Below are 13,390 nucleotides of genomic sequence, written 5' to 3' on the forward strand. Positions count from 1 at the left end.
AGGTGTCAAATGAAAGCTTAATTTTTGCTCTTTCAGCTGACTTTAAGTAACCTTGCAAAAGGCTAAACTGTCAAACATTAATGGACATACAAACTAATTTTAGGGTTTGCTCAAAAGTTACAACTATGAAACTTTTGAAAGTTTTTTGTACATTTATCTTAACACGTACATGGTATAGTTAAAAAATAAAGAGGGTGTTTTTTTGTATTTTTGTAATTATTATTTTTTATGTACGGAAATATACAGTTTTAAGTTTTGTTACAAATTGTGTCATTGCTCGTAAGTTTCAACTATGAAACTTTTGAAACTTTTAAATGGAATTACCTTAGCACATACATGATATGGCTAAAAAATAAAAAGGGTTTTTTTTTTTTTTTTTTTTTTTTTTTTTTTTTTTTTTTTTTTTTTTTTTACAGGTATGGACATATACAGTTTTAAGTTTTGTTACAAATGGTGTCATTGCTCGTAAATTACAACTGTGAAACTCTTGAAACCTTTTTATAGGATCATCTAAGCACACGTGCTTTTGGTATTTTTGTAATTATTATTTTTGTACGTCAGAGTGCATATTCATGAATCGCTCTGGGCCTTCTATACTCTACTGGCCGGAAAATAAAGACTTTTGTTGGATATATTTTGAAAATATCATCTGGGAAGTTCCTGTTCCATCTCTTACAAGCCAATCAGCCCGGACTTACGTAACTGAAAGCAAAATTAAAAGAAGACATCATATCATCAATGAAAAGAATGAGCTGTGAAATATAGGACACAACATTTTGTATGTAAATCTATGTAATTCTAAGAAGTATTACTAGTATGTGTGTTTATTGTTTTCATCTATGTACATTAGTCTATTATTTCTTATTTCCGTTGATAGGGTTTGTAATATTCACTCAACCCCTTACATTGCTAGGCCTATATTTTCCATTCACAAAACCGCAAGATTATTACAAAAAAGGTATCCCTTTTTCTTATTTATTCATACCTAGTAAATGCAAACTAATCCTATAAAAAATTACAAAAGTTTGATAGTTGTAAGCGATGGTACAATTGGAAAAAAGTTGAAAGTCATAGTTAAAGTACAAAAATATATTATTATGGTAATACCAAAACTACACATTACACCAGTTCTATTTTTAAGCATACCCAATATTTACTAAGATGATTATTTGAAAAAGTTTTAAAGTATGACAGTTGTCACTTCAGAGTAAGGATGACCAAAATTTTCCGGAATCGGAAATTTTACTTTCCGGAATTTTTCCGAATTCCAGATTTTTTCGAAATCGAAATTTTTTCGAATTCCGAAATTTCTCCGATTTTACTTTCCGGAATCCAGAAAGTAAAATTTCCGGAATTAGCCATCACTACTTCAAAGGAAAGGCATAATCTGATAACAGTGAAACTTTATATTTCTGTACATCTAAAACACAAATAATAATAATAATAATAATAATAATAATAATAATAATAATAATAATAATAATAATAATAATAATAATAATAATAATAATAATAATAGTTGCAAAAATACTAAAAGCACCCTTTTTATTTTTTAACCATATCATTTATGTGCTAAAATAATTCTATTTAAAAAGTTTCAAAAGTTTCATAGTTGTAACTTACGAGCAATGACACGATTTGTAACAAAACTTAAAACTGTATATGTCCATACCTGTAAAATACCAAAAAAATTAATAATTACAAAAATACCAAAACATCCTTTTTATTTTTTAACCATATCATGTATGTGCTAAGGTGATTCTATTTAAAAAGTTTCAAAAGTTTCATAGTTGAAACTTTTGAGAAATGGCACAATTTGTAAAAAACCCTAAAATTAGTTTGTATGTCCATTAATGTTTGACAGTTTAGCCTCTTGCAAGGTTACTTAAGGTCAACTGAAAGAGCAAAAATTAAGCTTTCATTTGACACCTGGATGAGCCCAATAACTTTAAAAATAAGGAAGTTATGGTAATTTAGATCCATGATGCTGTGCCAAAAAGTGAAATTGAAGCAAAATTGGCATTTTTCAAAAATTTCTCATGCCCGGCCCATTTCTCATTCAAAAAATCGGAAAAATTAATTTAGCATAATTTCATTGGTATTTATATATGAAAAAATTTTGAAAAGAATCTGAGACATTGAAGCACTGTCATGTTTTGAAATTAGGTGATTTGACATGGAATGACCCTACTAGGAGATTCTCAAAATTTTCTGATACCAAGCTTCGTCTATTGTCTCTTAAAATAAATTTAAAGACCTAAAATGGCCTTTCAACATTAACTGAAGGGATTGGACAACAATTATAGAATGTCATAGAAAGTTCGAAAAATTCATTTGGCAAAGATTTACTGATCTAACACATACTGATTGACTTACTTGATCTTTCCTAATCCTGCTTTTGAACTAACAAAGGAAGTTCGGGAGAAAGTACTCGCTTGTAGAGAAACTAAGCATACCATTTGAAGGACCAATTCATGCTGATTTCAACAAACTAAAAAAATCCTGTACGGTAGACAACTGTTCGAGAGATTCAACTTGGAAATCTATACGAAAAATGAGTATATGCACACTTAAACGTGTTAAGTACAACATTATTAGCAACGAATATTGACATACGAATTGAAAGGTAACAGAAAAAACCTGTTTTGGAATAACTAACAGGTTTGTTAGTTAAATGTAGTCATTATATTGTTTACAATAATAACAGGTTAAAGATGAAAATTTATCATTGTTGTTTTTCTGTTCTATGAAGAAATAACTCAGGCATAATTCCTTGAACATTTTATATGTGCAATTGCGTTGCATCCGTTAAGGAAACAGTTCGTATAACCAAAGCAAAAAGCAAATTCGACAGGTGCAAAAAGCAAATTCGACGACAAAGTATATAATTTGTTCGGTAATCTGCCTTGTGGAACGCAAACTGAAACAATCCAAGGTATCACGGTGATCGGAATTGATTAATTAGCATGGACACGAACTTTATTTGATTATTTCGTTGGTACATTATAACGTCCGGATGAAGAAGTTTCATACTATGTATAAATCTCCTGCCATAATCTTTGATCGGAGTCCAAACACATCAAATGGTTGTACAAATCATGTGCAGTTCTTTGGTATATTCTCAACCATTAGATCTTTGCCATCCGTCATCCAACTTGCGATGGACATTAGGGTGGAGCGGTTTGCACTTTTGTTGGAAACTCGATGACGGCTAGTGTGGAAAAGGTGCCATTAGTGGCACTGACCTTACTGATTTTTATTTTTATTTTTGGACAACCCCTTACCCTGCCCCAACGGACTAAGTTTTTAAGTATTTGGTTAGGCAACACGCACAACACCAATGACAGAAAAGCTACTTGTGGTCTTTTTAGAGGTACCTAATGGCTATAATACAATTATTTTATTAAATGAAACTTGTAGCAATGCCAGTAAATAATTTTAAAGTGTTTATGAGTCAAAGTACAGCCATATTAGCTCAGTTGTTGGAATTAATGTCCAGATTTGGTTTGGAATGCCACGTTAACAATGATTATAGGCATAGCTCTTGATATAACACGATTTGTTTTTGGCAACTCTTCGCTTCTTATGTACACCGACAGCAAATGCCATCTAGCGGCAGACTACACAACTTTGTGGTTGCTTACTTTGGCCACGCTTTTCGAGCGTCGTCGCAACGTCCGGCACCGTCCAGAAGATTCGCGTACCTCCCGCTCGCCTCGTTGGCTCCAGAACCTACGCCGACGTTTCTAGAATATTCTCGCTAGAAGTTCGGCGGTGGTATAAATATTGCGTACTTCGGCCAACCAATCCAACAGGCCAGTTTATTGCAGCTTAAGCTTTAACGATTTTAGTTCGCTACTATTTCTGTTAAGACAGAGAGTTTGTGCATTGTACCTAAAGTTACAGTCTTCTTAGTGCGATACGATTCAGAGACATTTTGTATACCTTTGGTTTCCAAGTTCGGAAACAATGGAAAGCAAGATGAAGAAAAAGCCTCATAGCAGACCAACGCGGGGAAGTGTGAAAAGAGGCTTATTTGGTACTCCAAGTGAAATGAGTGAAGTGCAGTTACCCACGTACGCTGACGTTATGCGACATTATCATTGGTTTCGAAGTGGTTTAAAGGTGATGAAAGTGTAACTAAATTAACAGTGACCGACATTTGTAAACTAGTTGGACAAAGAGTTGTACATATTTGGCGTAAAGCAAGCATTCCTATGGTTTCAGAAAAGAGAGTTTTTGACATGCTGAAAACATTTTATAATAAGTGTCGCACCAAGGAAAAACATTTAAGTCGACAAGGACAAGAAGCAACACTTCGTGCAGGTTTTGTTGCACACGCGGAAAAGTCTCTTTTTGATATTGCATCTTGCAAATGTAAAACCGTCGAGGATTGCAACTGTGAGAGGACACGCAAGATTCCAAAACGAGAATTCAAGTTTCTTTTGGACCAGAGAACACGGAAAATGAGCATTGGTAACATTGACGTCCGAACAAGCAAATCTCTGTCAAAGATGTTTTCCCGTAAAGTGAGCAGATTTAAGGGGCAAACAACCAAGAAAGACGCTGGAAGTGTTGAAGCAAGTCCATCAACTAGTGGGATTAGGTATAGGCACAGGTCAAAGATACTAGCGTCGTCTGGGGAATCCAGCGAAGCTGTTGAATCAGGAAGCACGTCGGGATCTGACTTCGAGGCGCGACCAAGAAGGAAACATAGCCTAAAGCGCATCTGTCTTCAAAATACAGCGGAGACAGCGTTTAGAACTGGAGCTTTAGACAGACAGGTTGCTTTGATCGCTTCTGCCGTACTTCAGGACGCGAGACTCATAACACCAGAGGACAAAAATCTTGTTGTTGACAGATCTAAGGTACGAAGAGGAAAAGATAAACTGGGTGAGAAGATCCAGAAAGAAAAGGCTCACCTAGACCCGGCAATTACAAGTATCTACTTCGACGAAAAAAAAAAATGATGCAACTCTTGTGCAAAAAAAAAAAAACGGCAAACTACGAAGACGAGAGATTACAGGAAAGCATATCACAGTTCTATCGGAGCCCGGTTCAGAATACTTTGGTCATGCCACACCTATGTCAGGCACTGGCAAGGATATTGCCGACTCTATATTGGAGCTTTTAGAGAAGAACTAGTACGACGTGTCAAGTCTTGAGGCAGTCAGAAGCGATGGTGAAGCCACGAACACAGGATTGGATAACGGCGTGATAAGTCAGATACAAAGATTCCTAGGAAAGGAACTGCAGAATCTCATTTGCCTTCTTCATACCAATGAGTTGCCATTTCGACACCTGGTTACCGAATTAGGTAGTGGGACGACCGGACCCAACGCTTTTTCCGGCACCATCGGAAAGAAATTAACCGTTGAATGGGTGTCTGAAATGGAAAAACCAGGTGGTTTAAGCAGCGACCAGAATTATCTCTTTGAAATTTGTAAGGCTGTTGCTACAGGAATGCGTACTACCGATCTAGCAAACAGAAATCCAGGACCATTATCTCATTCACGATGGTTTACATTGGCCTGTAGGACTTCAAACTATCAGGTCGCTAGGAGCCGCAACCGTGCGTTTAATCTCTCGAAAAGTACTCAAATGTACAGACATTTTGATGAATTGGTCTTTTAAACGGCATGCAGGCGCAGGGCCGGATTTCCCAATAGGCCCGGTAGGCCCGGGCCTATGGGCGCAAGCTCCCAGGGGCACACGGCCGAGAGAAAAAATTAAAAAATCTAGAAATAAAAATAAATAGCCACAACTTAACATTTTTTTGAATTGATTTTAAAAATCAGGCTAATAAAGCATTCTGATTTTGAAGTTCATTGGAACAAATAATTGTTGGTAAAGTTAAACTATTTTTCAACATTATGCATAAACTTCGTTACAACATTGATCTCAAACACGGGAGAACTGGCTGTAATTTTTTAATAAAGGTTTTTAGGAAAGTAACTTTAACCTGACTAGAGGGCGGAAAAAATTATTGGGCCTAGGGGCGCCAAAATGCTAAATCCGGCTCTGTGCAGGCGAGTGCTTTCTCCCGAACTTCCCTTGTAAACACCTTATAAAATTTCTTTTTAACTTTTCTTTTACAGTTTCGCGTCTAGCAGAACTTAAAGTAGCTGTTTTCTTAACAAGTTCTAGTAATTCGAAAAAAAAAAATGCACTTTGAGTTTCCAGACACTTAATTGTTCCATCGATTGCCGAAAAATGTACATGAGTGAATTAATATATTGAGAAACATTATCATTTTCTAATGATAGAAAAGAATAATCGAGGGTAGAAAATATAGTTGTGACAGGACACGCTGCCCCATCATCATTTGTATACGTGTTGTTTTCGTAGTTTTGTGTTTCGCTTACTTCGAGCGGCGTGACTGAGCGCTCCGCTCAGTAACCTTCTGAACTCCACCAATGTTGTCTAAACTTAACTGGCAACAGTGAAAACATATGATCAGGGAGCAGCAAGTTAAATCGACAGCAGGAGGAGCAGGTGGCAGGCAACTGGACAAGAATAGAAGAGAAATGCAGCTGAAAAATCATTTCAAGTAATGTAATAGTAAAGTGAGAAGCACAAGAGGTACAATAAAATGTAAATACGTGCTTCAACCTGCCGGTGAAGGTAAGAAAAACGAATGTGCTCGAAAAATAACAAGTAAGCCATATTCGTGAAGAAACAAAATCCTGCAAGTAAACATCGCATGTCACGTACTAATGTCAACAAAAAGAATTAAAACAAGTGATATGTGTATACGGTATACGACACATTAAAGCATGCTTTGCACTCGTAACCTTATAGAATTCTTTTAATATTACCGTAAAAACATATGCGCATATAAAAAGTAAATCTACAATATTGATACATTATTTATGTAAGCCAACATATTATTAATTTCAAATACCTCACTCATAACCTAATCTATTTTATTGAATACTGCATATCAGTGCTACAAAAAGTAAATAATTAAGTTTCTTGCGCCAGTCAATATTAGTAAAAGGTAATAACTTGTAGACACTCTGGAGGTTCAGTAAACATAAAACGTCATGCATATAGCGCACAATATGAACGCATTCCTTTGTATTAAATTATTTTAGTCGTAAGCTCAAGTTTGAAACATATATACATAAAAAACGCTTAAAACAAAATCAATCTATATTTAATATAGGCCTATATAATAGCAAAATATTACTTCAATTTATAGCTATAAAAATATCCAACAATCACAGTAGTACTATAACATTGTTACATAACTGCATTATTTCTAAAAACTGTGCTAGCTAACGTATTTATCTGTAAAGAATGTTTAAAGTATCAATACTAAGTTAAATTCAATTTAAATAAAAGTTCGCCAGTCGCGACTATCAAGTGTCAGTTAGTTAGTCACTTTGCATTCAAATTAGTATTTCACTAGTGAATCATCTGTTCAGGCAAAGACAGAACGGAAGATAGAAACAATTATATCAAGTGGCAAGTATAATATAATAGTTCAGTGCAAAAAGAAATAATTAAAAATAATAAATAAATAGTAAATACAAATATAAATAAAAGATCAAACTTCTTTCTAGATATTCAAAATAACATAATTTGCTACTGTCGTCTGGACTTTCCTTTATTCTAAAAAGACTAAATAGTAAAGAAACCTTATTGCATGTATTATTATTATTTTTGTTGTATATAGTATTTTGTATGTTTCCTTGTTTGATATATCATGTTTCTTTTAATTACTTGTCAATCGTAATTTTGTGTTAAACGGTATCAATAATTAAAGTGAGTGACGTTACCAAGTCATTATTGAAGCGACTGTTTACGTCAAAATATTGTTCATTTGTGGTTAGCATTATCTGTTGTGTATATAAATACTATTTTGTAATAAAATGTAGTATTATAGAAACAAATATAATAAATAAATACATGTGGTTTTTAATAAGTTTACACAAGTGTATTCTAAAACTCCAAAATCTAAATTGCATAATCTCTCTACGTCCACGCTACGTCTGACAACTTCGTGAATAACATCATTGTAAATATTTCTATTAAAAACTCAAATGGTAAGTTGTCGATTACAACCCAAAAGTGTTGTAGTATTAATATTAGTATTCTTATTTGAGTTCACTATTTCTTAATTCACTGTTTTCGGAGCGTGCGCTCCTGCTACCGAGATTCCGGATAACGGGAGGTTATTAAAAATTTGTTTCATATTTTAACCATTAATACCCTCCACCGTTACCGTCACCGTAAAATGTAACGGTGGAGGGTATTAATGGTTAAAATATGAAACAAATCCCCTCCCTCGATTCGGCTCAGGTTGCAAGTACCAGACATCAAACAGTTAATAGATGTCACTGGTTGTGATAAGAAGTAAGTTTGTGTACTACCGCGTGTGCTTTTTGTATTCGATTTTGGACATTATTTCTATTCTTAACAGAAATGCCTCGACTATTTGCGTAAATAAAGGTTAATTTTAACATAAACATATGTGTCAAAAATAAATACACTAAAATACTGGTTATAAGTAAATACCGAGGTATATAGGGAATTTTAAGTCAGTTCAAAAGTAAAATAAAAATAATTTTCATTATTTGCACTGGAGAAACAGGAATATTGTTCTGATAAAAAAAAATAAACGTTTAAATTCAGGGACGAGCAACAAAAAAAAAAGTGTTAAGGATAGTCGAGCATCACAGAAAAGTCGTCACCAAGCGAACCAAAGAAGGGTTTGCATCATTCAAAGTTGATTAATATAACACACGGTATGCCTGCCACATACTACCTATTAATTTTACCGCCTTATGCAGAGTCGTTTTGAAGTATGATTAGCATCATACTAAAGGTCTGACTTTCGTAGGAAACATATGTTAGTCGAACTCTTTAGTTTAACACTAATCACGTGTCAGAACGACTCTGTATAAGGCTTTTAGGGCCTTATGCAGAGTCGTTTTGACGTATGACTAGTACCATACTAAAGACTTTGACTAACGTAAGTTTCCTGCAGTAGTCAGGCATTTAGTATGATGCTAATCATACTTCAAAACGACTCTGCATAAGGCGGTTAGTGTCTAGTTTTAGTATTATTTTAAGTTTGTAATGTCTAGTTTTTAAAACAAAAGCAATTAACATTGAAGAACATCGTAATTAACATCGTATTTTTGCCTACTTTTCCAAAACTGATCAAAGTATGCAAGCTTTAAATATATATCCAATCTTCTTGAAATTTGTTATATACAGTATATATTTTACATCATGAAGACAGGGGTGCCCACAGAGGGGGACTATGACGCAAACTGCGTCATTGAAATATTTGGGGGGTTAAAAATCTATATAAATATGTTTGAGGGGGTGTAAAAATTAATCGAAAAGATGATTTTTTCATGGAAGAACACCTACGGATAGACAATTGGGGGGTGCGTCATGGACATAAGGGGGGGTGGGCACCACTGATGGAGAGTCGGGGGATAAGCAAAGTCTGCAATAATTTCACATTTTATTTTTTGCCTTACAAAATGGAACATCCGAAAGTGTGTAAAGATTAATTATTAATTTTACGTTGAAGTAAACTATATTTAAATTTAAGTTTGTGTAATTGCAATATGAGTCTTGTTTTTTTTTTTTTTAACCAATGTTCTCACGTGTTATGATAGGAAGAGGTATAAAGTTAAATGTGAGGGGGGTACTTTGTTAACCATATCGGTACCGGCGTCCCCCACAGGGGACAAAATATGACGATATTATTTTTTCTTTACAACTTTAAAATCAGACTGACAACATTGAAAACTGTTTACAGGGCATGATCCATTTATGATTTAATTGTTTCCCCTGTGGGGGACGCCGGGACCGACATGGGTTAATTTGGGGAGGATTGGCGTCACAGCACTTTGGGGGATTAGCACCCCTGGCTGTTGCAATAGTCTGTGCAAGCAGCTTGATACGAATTCAGCGTAGCATAACACCTTAAAGTCTCTTATTGGGACTATGCTTTAAAAATTAAAAAAAAAAAAAAAAAATGTTGAGATGAGTGTAGGTGTGCGGCGAATTCTAGTCCCCCCCGGGCACCGAAATCTCTAGCTACGGTTCTGGTTATCATAGAACTTTCTTGTTCGTTTATATCCACGAAACACTTGCTTGTGAAGATTTACCTTCTGCGACAAAGGAAGGCAGTATGTTACAAATTCATATAAAATTGTTCCGTCAATGTGATAAGTTGTGAGTTCTTGTAACAACCTTCCGTCCGTAATAAATTTAGTTAGTAGTTACGGTGTATACACTGTACGTACTTCTCTCGTTGTGTATGTCATACGAGAAGAACGACGATTCGGAGATTAGATCAAAAGACGATAGCCGACAGCTGGAGGATCGAGGAAAAATATTGTATAAGGTGTTGTGATTGTGTTCGCTATGTGAGGTAATAATATATCTTACATTCTAGAAATACATATACCATGAAATGGACCTTCTGACTAAATGCTTTGCATGCTGCAACCATTGCTTTCTTAAATATCTGATATAATTACTCCGTTTAGAATGAAAACTATAGTCTTTGTCTACTGATTTAAGATGTGAGTCATTGCACTAGCCGTGTATTGAGTGAAACATCAGGAATAACATGATATTTGGATGCCTTGATAGTCAAAACTCTGGGTAATGTGATGCAGTACTTCGTCATCCTTTTGCTTTCTTAGGTGCGTAGTGAGAATAGCACAAAAGTTGAAATTGTATTGTTGAAATCTACCACTTCACAAATACTAATCTTGAATAATTTCATGCAGGCGACATGCCCCAACAGAATTGGTGAAATAATGTAAACTTCACTGTTACGTATTCTTCCATAAGGAAGTACTACACATAAATTTTTAAAAAAATATTTTTTGAGTTTAGCGTCTTTTAGCAGCGAGAATATTTATAATATGGAACCCAAATCACAGGAGCTTCCGCCGGGAATCAAACTCTAATCTCCGTACGCTGCGCACATTCTAACACAGTGCCTATCCACCCAAAGTTATGTGAAGTCCGAATGACAGAATAAGCCCAATTTCACGGGGTCCCTGATCGTTTCCCGGCGATTAGACCCTTTATGTGAACTCTGAATGACTTGAAATTGCGCCCTAGTCCACGGCATTATGATTCGTTTCCCGGTGGCAGGCCCTTGAAATTTCCACCCTAAAGTGTAGCTTCACGTCTCATGTACTCTAAACAGAGACGCTACACTCCATTCATCAAATAGCGCCCGGTTTTGCTCGTTCGACGCACTAACCTACTATATATCTTCGCTTGTTGGGGTCCTTAAGTTAGAAACAAGTCCTTTGATGCAATCATACCTATTTAAAGCTAAAAGTCGTTAATATGTTGAACACTTATTATGACATTTAAAAAATATTTGACATTAGTAGAGCAAACGGTTCTGTAAGTCTACTTACATTCATTTTTATTTATTTTTTCGATTCAGTGATTTGATCTTTCGGTTCCGGTTCATCTGTTAGCCCATATGTATAGGTTAGTAGCCAGGTTGATTCCTTTCTGTACCAAAGTTTAATTCACATAGTATTGCCGAGCGAGCGTTAGTAAAGGTGGGTTAGAGCCACGCAGGGCACGTTGTTTTGTCTTCGTTACAAATCGGTTAATTGAACGATTCATTGAATGAAATGGCCGAAGTAAAATCTTTCCAGCGGTTCTACCAACTTTTGACAGATTTCTTACATTTTGTATTCACGAAATTCAAGAAATTATTTATATTCACTGTCATTCCTTCACAAAAGTTGTTTAACGTATTTTATTAGTAAATTTTCTATTTGGTAGAATCGTCTGCTCGAGTGAACCCAAATATTTTATATTGGATTATTGTTCGTGCGGTTTTGGAATACACCGTCATTAAAATAATAATAATAATAGTAATAATAAAACTTTTCTGCTCCAAATGATGCCCTAAGACATCCTGCATTCTTCTTACCTTGGCGCCTGCCTAAATAATTGCGTACAGATTGATCATATGCGTGCAGACTGATATATCGTACGGGTAAAATAACACGTCCGGACGAATGGCAAAAAATACTGTGCTAGGTGGGCAGTAAAAAGTACGAATCTAACCGTGTTAGGGCAAGAGCGATGCAGCGTCCATCCTTGGGGAAAGGCGCATCAGCGAGGGATGTATGCGCACAGACGAGGATAATGAAAAAAAGAAAACGCTATATTTTATAAAAACAACGTACTTTTATAGATCCCCCTTTCCACTTAGCTGTAATAAAGACAGAAAACAAGGAGCCCTGCGGGGCTTTAACCCGCCTTCACTCGCTAATGCTCGCGTGGCAATATTATGTGAATTAAATATTAAACTTTGGTACAGAAAAGAACCAACCTAGCTACTAACTTATATGGGGGGACCTGTGTTCTAGAACCTTCCCGGTTAGAGCACTTGTCATGGTTTCACACTAGTAACTCAATACTTACAAACGTAAAATACACGTTCCCTCTATTCTGCAGAAACTTGGCCGGTTTAAATTAATATCTTAGACAGTCGTCGTCTTTTAAATGCACTCACATGAAGAGCATGGTGACATAGTGTTCAAGTGTTTACCACTGGTGCATGGGATCCCTGTTTCAGTCCCCGGCCAAGTAAGGTTGTGGTGGACAACATCGTGTCCGTGGATTTTTGTAGGGTACTCCCGTTTCCTTCCGCATTTTCATTCCAATTCTTCCATCACCATTCTCTTGCTTTAATCACTCGTCTCCCTTAGCGTAAAGGACAAATTCGTGAGACGTTAAACTGAGAGATTTAGGTTTCAATGAACTCACGTTACTGTTGGTTTCAAGTTCAAGTATTTCATTAGAGAGAATACCAAATATTGGCCCGATATTTACCATTCGAGAAATACTCATAAACAAATGGGAATACAATACCCGGTATATCAATTATGTATTGATTTTAAAAAGGTCTATAACTCGGTTAGGAAGGAAACATTGTACACATTTTTCCAGAATTTGGAAACTAGTTAGATTAATCACGTAAAATGCGTTTAAATGAATCCCAAAGTAAAGACCAGGTAGGAAAATACTTGTCTACGAGTTTTCTCGTCGAGAAGGCCTGAAATAAGGAGATGCGTTGTCACGCGATTATTATTTAACTCTGTTCTCTGTTCTCTGGTTATAATGGGAAATCAAAGAGAGCAACCAGGGCGTAAGAGCTGAAAAGTCTTCATCAGGTTATGGCGCAGGGTTGGCAAAAACCATGTTTTTTATTGAAAAAACCAAAAAAACAGGGTTTTTTGGTTAAAACCCGGTTTTTTTGGTTTAAATAATTTACTCTATGTATTTATATTAGATATGGACAGAAATTAGTTTGTTTCGCCTTGGTGTTATTATGGAAGAATAAGGTTATGCTGGAAGGGGTCACATAAGC

At 35.5% G+C, this 13,390-nt stretch overlaps 1 protein-coding gene across 4 annotated transcripts in view; it reads left to right on the forward strand.

The window, feature by feature from the left end:
* The first annotated feature begins 6,602 nt into the window (after window positions 1-6,602).
* The window catches only part of Mvb12 (multivesicular body subunit 12-like Mvb12), a 41,429-nt gene continuing 34,641 nt past the window's right edge, over window positions 6,603-13,390 (forward strand). For 2 of the 4 annotated variants that reach the window (XM_081764594.1, XM_081764597.1), the window contains exon 1: window positions 10,247-10,402. The gene's annotated coding sequence lies outside the window, so the exon portion shown is untranslated. The other 2 variants (XM_081764596.1, XM_081764595.1) reach the window with 2 other exon arrangements.

Source organism: Thermobia domestica, chromosome 7, assembly GCF_964235325.1.
Source record: "Thermobia domestica chromosome 7, izTheDome1.hap1.1, whole genome shotgun sequence".
In the NCBI taxonomy this organism is placed as follows: domain Eukaryota; kingdom Metazoa; phylum Arthropoda; class Insecta; order Zygentoma; family Lepismatidae; genus Thermobia; species Thermobia domestica.